Consider the following 13,226-nt stretch of genomic DNA (forward strand, 5'->3'; position numbering starts at 1 on the left):
GGGGACAAGAGGCAGGGAGGCTTAGGTAGGGGGTGGAGTCCTGGGGGGCAGTTAGGGGCAGGGGTCCCAGGAGTGGGCAGTCAGGGGACAAGGAGCGGGGGGGAGGGTTGGGAGTTCTGAGGGGGGCGGGAAGTGGGAGGGGCAGGGGCGGAGCTAGGGCAGGACGGGGGCGGGGCTAGGGCGGGGCTCCTCCCGTCCTCTTTTTTGCTTGCTGAAATATGGTAACCCTACTGGTGTAGGTATTAGAATTTCTGAAGTGCACACAGAGATATATTTGCTCTCGCATATGTACAGAATTTTGGACACTCGTGTCAAGAGAATGCCTTTTGTAAAAGAGAATCCCTTTTGTAAATCTATCTTATGTTACCAGGATAGGGCTACATTATTTAAACAATGCATTTGTATTGGAAACCTAAAACTGGAAATGTCATGCTTAATTGGACATGCACTTGCATTGTGCCCATATCTGTACCTTCTATCTATTCAGGCTCTCTTTCCTTAACATCAAATGTGTTATCAAATGTTGTTATCAAATGTGAATTTAAAGTCTCCACACTCTTAACCCATCTTTATTCTTTCTTCAGGTGTCTCTCTCTCATCCAGTTTGAACACCATCCAATCTAAACATGTTTAATCCAGGTGCTGATATTGGCCATTTGTATCAATGGGAGTTTTCAGACACTGACTTCAGAGGAAGCAAATCTGGAGAAATATGGGCCTGATTTCCACCTTATGAAATTTCAATTCCAGCATTTTATTACTGACAATATCTTTCTGTTCCCAGTATTTCCTGTCTGTTGGAAATAGCGCTGAATACCATTCTGCAGTGGTTAAGAACTATTTTATCTCATAGTCTGAATATTGTACTTATACCATATAATCCTGTTTCTTCAGTGAGCTCTATGTGAGCGGACCACATGCAGACCCAGTGACTCTGTGTAGGTGCAGGGTTCTAGCTACACACAGCTCATCTTCCTGATCGGTTAGAAATTCTAATTGATCCACCACAAATTTTCATGAGATCAGATGCACTAATTAATAGGCCAGACAGTTCAGGATGCTAGCTGTTTATTATTATTTGACATATTTTACATTTGTGCAAATAAAATATGGGACTCCATCCAGGCAAAATTATAAACAGCCCAGTATCAATTCCATAGACACCATGGATACAAAACACACTTCTCCCTCCCTCCCCTTTTAAAAATAGGCTTGGTAACATAAAAACATAAGAACGGCCCTACTGGATCACACCGAAAGGTCCATCTAGCCCAGTATCCTGTCTTCCGACAGTGGCCAATGCCAGGTGCCCCAGAGGGAATGAACAAAACAGGTAATCATCAAGTGATCCATCCCCTATCACCCATTCCCAGCTTCTGGCAAAAAGAGGCCAGGTCTACACTACCCGCCTGAATCGGCGGGTAGAAATCGATCTCTCGGGGATCAAATTATCGCGTCTCGTCGGGACACGACAATCGATCCCCGAATCGACGCTCTTACTCCACCAGCGGAGGTGGGAGTAAGCGCCGTCGACTGGGAGCGGCGGAGGTCGATTTTGCTGCCGTCCTCACAGCGGGGTAAGTCGGCTGAGATACGTCGAATTCAGCTACGCTATTCGCGTAGCTGAATTTGCGTATCTTAAATCGACCCCCCCCCTGTAGTGAAGACCTGCCCAGAGGCTAGGGACACCATTCCTGTCCATCCTGGCTAATAGCCATTGATGGACCTATACTAAATAAACTTATCTAGTTCTTTTTTGAACCTTGTTCTAGTCTTGGCCTTCACAACATCCTCTGGCAAGGAGTTCCACAGGCTGACTGTACATTGTACATTTTCGTCTTTCCTTCTCTTCCTCCCAGCTAATACTCCAGACTGAAATAAATTAATTTACCAAAGAACAGACATAGCACAAGCAGTAGATGGGCCAGATTCTCTAATACCTCCCTGCCCATGTCTCTCAACTCTGACCTAGAGGAATTTAACTTATAGGGTTGAAACTATAGTTCAGGCACATGCAGTCAGTCCTTGACCATTTGGCTGAGACCTCCAAGAAGGGAACTAAGGGTGATGATGGCAGAGATTTTTGGTGATGTGCAGAATTCTCCCTTAGGAACCTGACAATAACATAGGCCTCATAGAAGAATTATGTTTTCATGAGGGACCTGTTGGTGGAGTGAAGACATAGACCAGGTCAAGGAGAGGGATTCGAGCATAATCATTAGCTTTATCCTCAAATCTAGTTACATGCTGCTCAAGATAGTACTACCTGGCGGTGAAATGGGAAGCCCAAAAGGTATACCACTTTTACAGCACCTTTATCTGGATACCTCAGGGCTGTTCTCTAATTTATACTGGCTTGTATCAGCCCTACGGCAGCACTTATGCCAGCAAAGGAATGCTGTAGCACCTCCCCTACCCAACACACTCCCTACGCCAGAGGGAGCGGAGTTGGCAGAGAAATGGCTTTGCCAGGCAAAATTTCACCAGCTGCCAGTTTAGGGCAGCTTTCAGCTCTTTTGCACCACTGGAGTGACTCAAAGGATCTGTAGCAGAGGCCAGAGACTGGCCCATTATTTCTCAAAACTATAAAGGCATTAAAACCACATACTTATCCAATGGCCTGCTAACTAAAGCTTTATAAACAGGACACTTCAATTAATTACAGAAGCATATGCTAGCAACTGAAAGCTAGTATGTCTCAGAAATTTTAAAATAATCAAAATTAGTATATAAAAAAATAGCTAAACTAGGCTTGACATAGAAAACACACAAACCTTAACTGCATAAACACAGCACCAGTACAGTTCATAATACAGTGGGATGAATACCAGTTCCCAATGTAAATATTCAGTAATGTAGTCACGAACCCCTACAACTAATGCAAACAGAACAACATTCAAGAAGTGTTTGTTCTAGCTTCTAGCTTTTCTGTCACGTCATAACCTTTACCTTTCACCAAATTTTTCACTTATGATTGTGTACTTAAGTCAAGCATGCAGATAGCCCACTTAAAAAATTAATTACAGCAGAACTCTTAAATTAGTCACAGAAAAAAAATTCATGAGAATATAAGAGGAATTATTCTTTATTTTTAGCGAAACATTGAACAATATTGTTCCTTACCAAAATAAGTACTTAAGCTTTTATTTTTCATTTTTTTGGTAACTCCTGCTACAACATCATCAGTAATTAATTTAATCTGTCAACTCTATATATACAGATTTAATTTCACCCATCCACTGATGTGTAGCCATTTTATATCGCTACACTGATGGACTCATTAGCCTTAGATGCATACAGTATCTAGAGGGAAAATAACTGATTTCCCCACCCATGTGTCCTGTCTCCCATGCATAGTTGTGGTTGAAAATATACATGTCTTTATCCCAAGTTCCAACTATAAGGCCATGGGACTTCTCCCTTCAGCCAAACAGAATGGCTGCACACCCTATCCCAAGGGAAGAGCCAGGTCAGTTTGAGGTTGCCTGGTTCCAGAACATAGGTTGTCAAACACAATGCTAAACTGATTGGACACACGCAAACCAGCCTAACTCTTCCATAACTTTAGAAGTAAATACACCCAGAGAATGTGATCAGAATTCCAATCTTCTTATTTTTCATCTGTACATCCTCCACTCTCAGTGAAAATATGAGCATATTGATCTTCTTCAGTTTTAGGGAAAACCTACGACGGATCATCTTTTAGTTCACTGCACGTGTTATTTAAACAATTTTAGCTCTTGTGAATTCTCCAATAAAAAACTTCATCATACCAACATGCATCAGTGTGGGATATTAACTAGACAACATGACAGTTTTTGCTTCCAGTTCAGCCAATAATTTTAAACTGCAGGAGGGGAGAAAATTTTGTGTCATTTTTGCCTAAACTGATCCTGGTTATCAGACAGGAAACCTTAAACCATGGCACTTAAGGCTATAAAAGAGGGATCCATAATATGGAGATTATGGAAATTATAAAATAAACTATCATGGTGACCAACCCTACCTCTAATCCCACCAAGAATGTATCCTAGGCTCAGTTTTCCTCTTACAATTGTCGGCTCCTCTTGTGTTTTTTTCTTCTTATTGTTACCAGACATTAAACAGACATCTTAGTCTTCTCAGACAGAGTTTAATACATTAATTTACCTTCTCTCCCTTGGGAAGCTGTATCAAAAAGGAAACAGACACTTGACAATTCAGCCCTTATCAGTATTCATGAACATACAACTGCATCAATGATGGCCATGCAGTACAGCTTCCAGAATCAGAACAGGAGTCAAAGGACTATTTAAAAAAAATTTGAACGTTTCAATCTTTCTTGCAAATGTTTTGAAGGAAGACAAAGAAAGGAGAGATAAAAGGGAGAATAATTCATTTGAAAGTAATTAGAAGTGCACATTCCAGTGAATCCAACTGTCATGTGCAAAAGGTTAAACAATGTGCAACTTTCAAGACCTATAAAAGGATAGCAAGTGCACTGCGGCACAACTTGAATATCTAAGCATACTATTAGTGGAAACTGAAGGAATCAGCTTCCCTGTTCACTTGCCAACCTTATAGGATATTTTGTTGACCCTGCTTTGCATCTAACCCATATAACTTTAATGCACTGTGAATGAAAAATAGCCCTCCCTAGGAAAATTAGATATAAAACTCTAATTTAAATTCATAAAATGCTTTCCTGGTTCATATTTCCTGGCTGGAGACAATTTTTTAGTTCAGAAGGTGGAGAAAGCTACTGGGGAGAGGCTGTTCTAGATTTGATTTTGACAAATAGGGTGGAACTGGCTGAGAATTTGAAAGTGGAAGGTAGCTTGGGTGAAAGTGATCATGAAATGGTAGAGTTCATGATTCTAAGGAACGGTAGGAGGGAGAACAGCAAAATAAAGACAATGGATTTCAAGAAGACAGACTTGAGCAGACTCAGGGAGTTGGTAGGTAAGATCCCATGGGAAGCTAGTCTAAGGGGAAAACAGTTCAAGAGAGTTGGCAGTTTTTTTAAGGCCACAAAAGCAAACTATCCCACTGTGTAAGAAAGATACCAAGTATGGCAAGAGACCACTCTGGCTTAATCAGGAAGTCTTCAGTGAGCTGAAACTCAAAAAAGAATCCTACAAAAAGTGGAAAATAAGTCAAATTACAAAGGATCAATATAAACAAATAACACAAGTATGTAGGGACAAAATTAGAAAGGCCAAGCCACAAAAGGAGATTAAACTAGCTAGAAATTTAAAGGGTAACAAGAAAACATTCAACAAATACAGTAGAAGCAAGAGGAAGACCAAGGATAGGGTAAGGGCCCTTACTCAATGAAGGGGGAAAAACAATAACAGAAAATGTGGAAATGGCAGAAGTATTACATTACTTTTTTGTTTCAGTTTTCACCAAAAAGGTTAGTAGCAATTGGATGGCTAACATAGGGAATGCCAGTGAAAATGAGGTAGGCTCAGAGGCTAAATAGGGAAAGAACAAGTTAAAAATTACTTAGGCAAGTAAGATGTCTTCAAGTCAGCAGGGCCTGATGAAATACACCCTAGAATACTCAAGGAGTTGACTGAGGTGGTATCTGAGCCATTAGTGATTATCTCTAAAAAGTCATGGAAGACAGGAGAGATTCCAGAGGACCTGAAAAGGGCAAACATAGTGCCCACCTATAAAAAGGGAAATAAGGACAACCCAGGGAATTACAGAGCAGTCAGCTTATCTTCAGTACCCGGAAATATAATGGAGCAAATAATTAAGCAATCAATTTGCAAACACCTAGAAGAAAATAAGGTGATAAGTATCAGTCAGCATGGATTTCTCAAGAACAAATCATGTCAAACCAACCTAATAGCTTTCTTTGACAGGGTAACAAGCATTGTGGATAGAGAGGAAGCGGTAGATGTGATATATCTTGACTTTAGTAAGTCTTTTGATACTGTCTTGCATGACCTTCTCATAAACAAAAGAGGGAAGTACAATCTAGATGGAACTACTATAAGGTGGGTGCATAACTGGTTCTCAGAGAGTAGTTATCAGTGGTTCACAGTCAAGCTGGAAGGACATAACGAGTGGGGTACTGCAGAGATCAGTTCTGGGTCCGGTTTTGTTCAATATCTTCATCAATGATTAGATAACAGCATAGAGAGTACACGTATAAAGTTTGCGGACGATACCAAGCTGGGAGGAGTTGCAAGTGTTTTGGAGGATAGGATTAAAATTCAAAATGATCTGGACAAACTGGAGAAATGGTCTGAAGTAAATAGGATGAAATTCAAAAAGGACAAATGCAAAGTACACCACTTAGGACAAAACAATCAGTTGCACATATGTAAAATGGGAAATCACTGCATAGAAAGGAGTACGGCAGAAAGGGATCTAGGGGCCATAGGGGATCACAAGCTAAATATAAATCAGCAGTGTAACAAACACTACTGCAAAAAAAGCAAACATCATTCTGGGACGTTTTAGCAGGAGAGTTATAAGCAAGACACGAGAAGTAATTCTTCCGCTCTACTCCTCACTGATTAGGCCTCAGCTGGAGTATTGTCTCCAGTTCTGGACACCATATTTCAAGAAAGATATGGACAAACTGGAGAAAGTCCAGAGAAGAGAAACAAAAATGATTAAAGATCTAGCAAACATGACCTATGAGGGAAGATTGAAAAAATTAGGTTTGTTTAGTCTGGAGAACAGAAGACTGAGCGGGGACATGATAACAGTTTTCAAGTACATAAAAGGTTGTTACAAGGAGGAAGAAAAATTATTCTCCTTAACCTCTGAGGATAGGACAAGAAGCAATAGGCTTAAATTGCAGCAAGGGTGGTTTAGGTTGGACATTAGGAAAAACTTCCTAACTGTCAGAGAGGTTAAGCACTGGAATAAATTGCCTAGGGAGGTTATGGAATCTGTGTCATTGGGGATTTTTAAGAGCAGGTTGGACAAACACCTGTCAGGGATGGTCTAGATAATACTTAGTTCTGCCATGAATGTAGGGGACTGGACTAGATGACCTCTCAAGGTCCCTTCAGGTCCTATGATTCTATATTCTGAGGTAGGAACTTCAGCTTTATAATTATTACATCTGGTCCAAAAACTGTATTTTGTTTTACATAAAAAAGAATATTTTTGTCTACATTTTCCATGGAATTTCTCTTAGTTCCATAGAAAATTTCCATGAAAATTTTCAGTTTTTCAACAAAGGTGGACATTTCCATGAGAATTTCTAAGTTGCCCAAAACCAACTCATTTTTCATTAAAAAAAGAGTTTTGACTCCTCCCCCCCCCCCCCCACTAGCTCTCATAATCATACTTCTACAGAATATACATCACTAGCCTGTGATCGCCAATGACGCATACATGGAGAGATTCATGTGGTGTGGTGGGCCGGCAGAAGACCCTCTTCATTACTAATTGCCCTGCACAGGTGTGAGCTGGGGATGGCACTGAAGTGCAAAAGTACTGGTGCACTTCATACTTGTCATGGAAAGGATTTCTGTGCTGGTCACTTATCCTACTGCCTGTGAAAGGACATGCTGGGAGCAGGCCAAATATCGGTGTTTACTCTTACCCAATAGACTACACCCCCTGCACAATTGTCTGCCTATAGGCTGGAATGGAATCTGTGCAGCAGCTCCACCCTCCTATATCCAGACCAATCCCTTGAGCTCGATGTGGGTGGAGTTAATTCATTATATGCATTAACAAGCTCCTGCCCTGAGAAGTCTAAACAAACGTATGCACAAAGATGAGACATACAAAACAATAGGCCACAAAATATTACAAAGAAGGCACTACAGTACAGTATCGTCACAGAGCACATGAGAAAAGTTTAAGGAAACTGGTGACTGAATGTGATACAAATGAAGTCAAACAATATTTATCTGTTAGAGTAACAGAATTTGCAACCTATGCTACTGGACTTTATAAGTTTCAAGAGAAGAGACAGAAATAGAAAACGCTGGGACCTCACAGAGATTCATACTTTCATAACAAGTAACTAAAATTTTGCCTTCAACCTTTTTTCAAAAGATAAAATGAGTTCCCTATACTAGTTTTCAATGAGAACAGTTTTGTTGTATTCACCAGTAGTTTCTTGGTCACACAATCTCATTTTTTAAATATGACTTTACCAAAAAGCCTATTTTAAAAAATTATCTCAGAAGCACATAGTTCAATTAACCTCAAATATCCAGAATAAGATGTGTATCCAGTTAGAGACCACAACATTTTAGGTAGAAAAGAGGATTTTGTTGTTATTTGTTTTAAAGACTATTAGGGGGAGGAAATTTAACTTAGAATGTTAAGTGTTACACTGGTAAGCCTGTTACAGACTACAGAATTGCTACATGGCTCTATAATCTGACGTTTTGATTCCTGCTCCTATCAAACTTGCCCTCTGGGGTGTCCATGAAAACAAAACCAGAAAAAAAGAATTGCTATCTTACAGCCATATCCCCGTGGACATGTGACCTTTTCAGAGTTTATAAACTAAGCAAGATATGCCTTGGTCTGAACTCGGAGAGGACAATTCCAAGGAGTTTTCTCTTTTGTGCACTAGAATATTCATACTTTCTCTTGCTGCACTTCTCCCACTTTAAAATAATTAATTTTTTTAAAATAGGAAATTCTTTGCAACCCCTCATTTTAAATTGCACAAAGAAGTGGATTTCACAATAACCTTAACTCTTCCCAAACGTTTGCATGCATGTATTTCAACAGTTTATTTCATACATGATCACAACATGAGGCAATGCTGCATGCTATTCAGCTAGTAATACAAAATCAAAGAGAAACTGCATCTACTGCTATAATTGTAGATGTACAAGTACACCATTTTGCATTATTTTACATACATGTCTGGAGTTTTTAAGTCTACAATAGATGCTATAAAGCACATATAGCTAAAATAGTCAGAGTCCTTTTGCTTCCAGTAGAGTCAAAAACTGGAACCACATTAAGTAACAAATTCCTTTAGTCTCATACACTGTTCTAAGAGCAGAGGAGAAAGACAACTGAATAGCTAAATCAGGAGCTTTTGAAAAACTGTATATTTTAAGATAGCTGTTTAAATATCAGCACTGGGAAATTGTTTTGGTTTTTTGTTTGTTTTTTAGCCAAGAACTTGCTATATTCTGCCAAAGCAATACTATATTCTGCTTACAAAATCACCTCATTTGCTTAAGTTATTAAGACTTCACAAATTAAAACCCAGGCATTTCAATGGGCACACCAGCTGTCAGATCCCAGTGGATTACAAGTGGCAAAGACTACACCCATAATCCTGCCCAGCAGGTCAATGTGGGCACATGAAAGCTATCAACAAGTATGTGTCTGAAGGGAAGAAAACCGAAGAAGAGCTCTCTATAAGCTCAAAAGCTTCTCTTTGTCAGCAACAGAAGTTGGTCCAATAAAAGATATTACCTCGCCTACCTTGTCTCTCAAACTTTTTGTGAGAGTAGATATTTCAAACTCTAAACTCTTTTGTTCCAATGTCAGCTCTCAGCTTAAGTATTCTGAGTTTCGAGACTAAAGCTATTTCAAAAAGATCTGTCTCCTTTGAAAAGACAATACACTACATGGGCTCCAAAAGAGGAGGTACATTCCAAAGTATGTTAATGAATTGGACCCATCAAATTTAAGGCACCAGGCAGAGGGTGTGTCTGCAGGAGGCCTCCGACTCACCCCTGGAGCAACTAATTATCATAAAAGAGTGGGATCTAGAAAATAAACCTCTCTGACTAGCCTTCTGCAGAGCTGCAATATTTTCCACCAAGTTCAAAGCTGAACAAAACAGTTACATATACTTCATGTTCTCTAAATAAAGTATTATAATTAGGAAACGTAGAATGAAATGGGCCTTAGAAGTTTCTTCCCCATGGGCCCAGCTGTAGCACTCTAAGACCTGGTCTACACTAGAAAATTAGGTCACCATAACCATGTTGCTCAGAGTTGTGAAAAATCCATACCCTAGTTAAGCCGACCTAAGTCCCCACATAGACAGTGCTATATGGATGGAAGAATTCTTCCATTGACCTAGCTACCGCTTCTTGGGGAGTACCTATGCTGATAGGAGAATCGCTCCTGTCGGTGTAGGTAGCATCTAAACTGAAGCGCTGCAGTTGAGCAGATGTGCTGCTGTAGTATTCTAAGCATAGATATATCCCAAAACAGATTTTGAGTAAGACTAAGGTAGAGAAGAAATTTTCTTTGAGGAAGGTTTTGTGGTAAATAATGCTACAAAACATAAGATGATAAGACTTCTTATAGTTAAGTAATAGTAAAACCTCATTCTACATATTTAAACTAGGATTTCTAAATATTGTAACCCACGAAACAAACTATAATAGTTCTCTCTGCAGGAAAACAAGGGTTGTTAAAACAGTGGTGGAAGAAAGTTTCAAGTAAATAATTCACTGACTCAAATTGTATACATTTTCTGAGTTATGTGCATCAAATAGAGAAATAAAATACAATCCTTAAAGTATTTGCCATTATGCACTGTTGCTAAATGAATTTATGAGTATTTTTACAAATAATTGCTAATGTTTTATGTTTTTTTGCATAAATGATAAAACTGAAATAGTCTTTGTTTATCCACTTACCAAATAAACTGGCAAGCTTGGAGAACAGGATTCCCCCAAGACTTTTCTAGCACTATAAAGCTGAAGTATTTTTTAGGACCTGCTGTTCACCAATATGCTGTAATATTAATGCTATAATATAGTCTATCTCAAGCATGACTACAGTTTGCCAGAGTTGGAAACCTGATGAAAAGATTTTATTTCTAATATGCTTCTTTTTTTTGTATTTTTTGAAAAAATGGAAGTAATTCTTACACGCAGGGAGTCAGATATCCAAGTGCGGTATAATTACTTTGGAAAAGTAGTCTCTTTGTTTCATCTGAAAGCCTTCTCTGAAATTCTGAGTACTGCTAAGCAGTACTGAATTTCTCATTCTCCGAAATTATGGTTTGATTCTTATATCCCACTATAATGCCCATCCCAAAACAGATCATTACTCATTCTCGAATCTGAAACTGACAGATCTGTCATAAAAATCTTATTAACCCTCCTATTACTAAAACACCACTCAGCTGCCAGCATGATACTTTCAGTACAAAAAATGGATTGTTTCCCCACCATTTATTCCAGGAGATTATATACACGTCTATTTAAACCTGATATTTTATTTTTATGTTAATCTCTGCTAAGAATTTTTGATGTAGTGTTTGAATATGTAGCCATTATGATAAATTCTGAAAAATTATGTACTAAATCAAGAATTGAAACTGGAAATAAAACTATGAAAATATACTGCAGCACCAGGATTTAATCTTTTCAGCCATTTAAGAAAGAGGGCTAACTAGCAAATTAAGGCCCCCACACCTGCAATTAGATCCAGAGGAGCAGACCCTTGCACTTACAGTTTCTGAGCACAATCAATGAGGCTCCATACAGGTGCAAAAACAGTCTGTGTGAATCTGACTGCAAGTTGGGGCTCAGAGAAGCATAGCTTACAAATCCAGGAATTCTAAAAGTTTTTGAACATTTTCAAAGGATTGTTTGTGATGTTTCTTTTGAGGATTTAGTCATTCCCTAGAAACAGACAAAAGATTAGAATTGAATGAAGAACCAGATTATTCTGCTCTCAGAAGAAATACTGTAGCAAGTCATAATGCACAAAAGGACTAAGATCAGAAGCTACATTTTCCACTAGGAACACAACACCAGAAAGACAGAGAAAACAAAACAGTAGCATACAAATTTAATATGAATTCTCAACAGTTCTAGCATGAGAAACACCACCACCTAGTGTTCATACGACTACAGCTATTCACAGTAAATTTATTCAACTGTATTTTGCTCTCTTATCCATAAACAAATAATATAAATATAATAATAATAATAAAACATTTGTTTTTGTATTAATTTGTTTTTTGAAACTGTTGTAACACTTTACAAAGTCTGTGTCCACAAACTATGTCTTAGACTGTTTTTGGTGTGTGACTGGGGAATAGTCACATGGCAATGTTCCTTCCTGCTCAGACTGGATGACCAAAAAAAGAAAGGATATTAAAGAGGGCTTCATGGACACATTTTTCACAAGACTAACACACCAGGACTGTTCTTGTGATTGTGAACAATAGTTCTTCTTACTTTATGTTAATTATTATTTACTATAGTTCTATTAGGTACTTAACAAGGCAGTATATCTAGCAGCAGCCAACAGAACATTCATTTTAACAAGTCTTTCACTGGGTCATTTGCTTGTACAAAACTACTCAAATAAGCGTCACTCCAATCTAGATCTGCCTATTTTTATTTTTTGATCTAGAGATGTAAAGCTTGAAAGGTTCCATGGTTTGTGACATTTACACCCACACCCAATTTATCCTATGAAGTTTAATAGAGAACTCTGTCTTTTCCATAAGATTTTTTAAAACCACATATAGCTGGTACAAAAGCAAGTATAAAGTGCTCTATTCAGTTCTTCAGGCTGATTTAGAACTTTTATAGGAAGGACCTTTTACACACTATATGTTTAAGAGTAATTTTTATAGAAGATGGTTGGTTTCATCCTTTTGAAATTCTACTGACCTGATTCTCAGGTCTGGGCAAGCTTGTCTTTTCCACTACCCCAGATTATGAGGCTGTTCAGGCAACTAGCTATTCCTAGAGTGCAGAAGCATTCCAGCTACTGTACCTTTCCGTTGGCCACATCCCCTATGAAATGCATTGTCACAGAACTGCTGCAATCAATTTACAGCCTGAAGCATGAAAGTTTATTACCCCATTATTGCATGAAAACTATCCAGGTAGGAATTGTGCAAAATATTATAAGAACGTAAGAATGGCCATAGTGGGTTGGACCAATGGTCCATCAAGCCCAGTATCCTGTCTTCCGACAAGTGGCTGGTGCCAGATGCTTCAGAGAGAATGAACAGAACAGGGTAATTATCGAGTGATCCACCCCATCATCCAGTCCTAGCTTCTGGCAATCAGAGGTTTAGGGACACCCAGAGCATGGGGTTGCATCCCTGACCATCTTGGCTAATAGCCATTGATGGACCTATCCTCAAATGAACTTATCTAATTCTTTTTTAAACCCAGTTATACTTTTGGCCTTCACAACATCCCCCGGCAACAAGTTCCACAGTGCGTTGTGTGCTGTGTGAAGAAATATTTCCTTTTCTTTGTTTTAAATTAGCTGCCTATTCATTTCATTGGGTGACCCCTGGT

At 38.9% G+C, this 13,226-nt stretch overlaps 1 protein-coding gene across 8 annotated transcripts in view; it reads right to left on the reverse strand.

The window, feature by feature from the left end:
- Nucleotides 1-13,226, reverse strand: part of TBC1D1 (TBC1 domain family member 1) — a 199,434-nt gene that overhangs the window by 45,790 nt on the left and 140,418 nt on the right. The gene's annotated exons all lie outside the window — the stretch shown is intronic.

Source organism: Terrapene carolina, unplaced genomic scaffold (genome assembly GCF_002925995.2).
Source record: "Terrapene carolina triunguis isolate 2854851 unplaced genomic scaffold, T_m_triunguis-2.0 Scaffold66, whole genome shotgun sequence".
NCBI lineage: Eukaryota > Metazoa > Chordata > Testudines > Emydidae > Terrapene > Terrapene triunguis.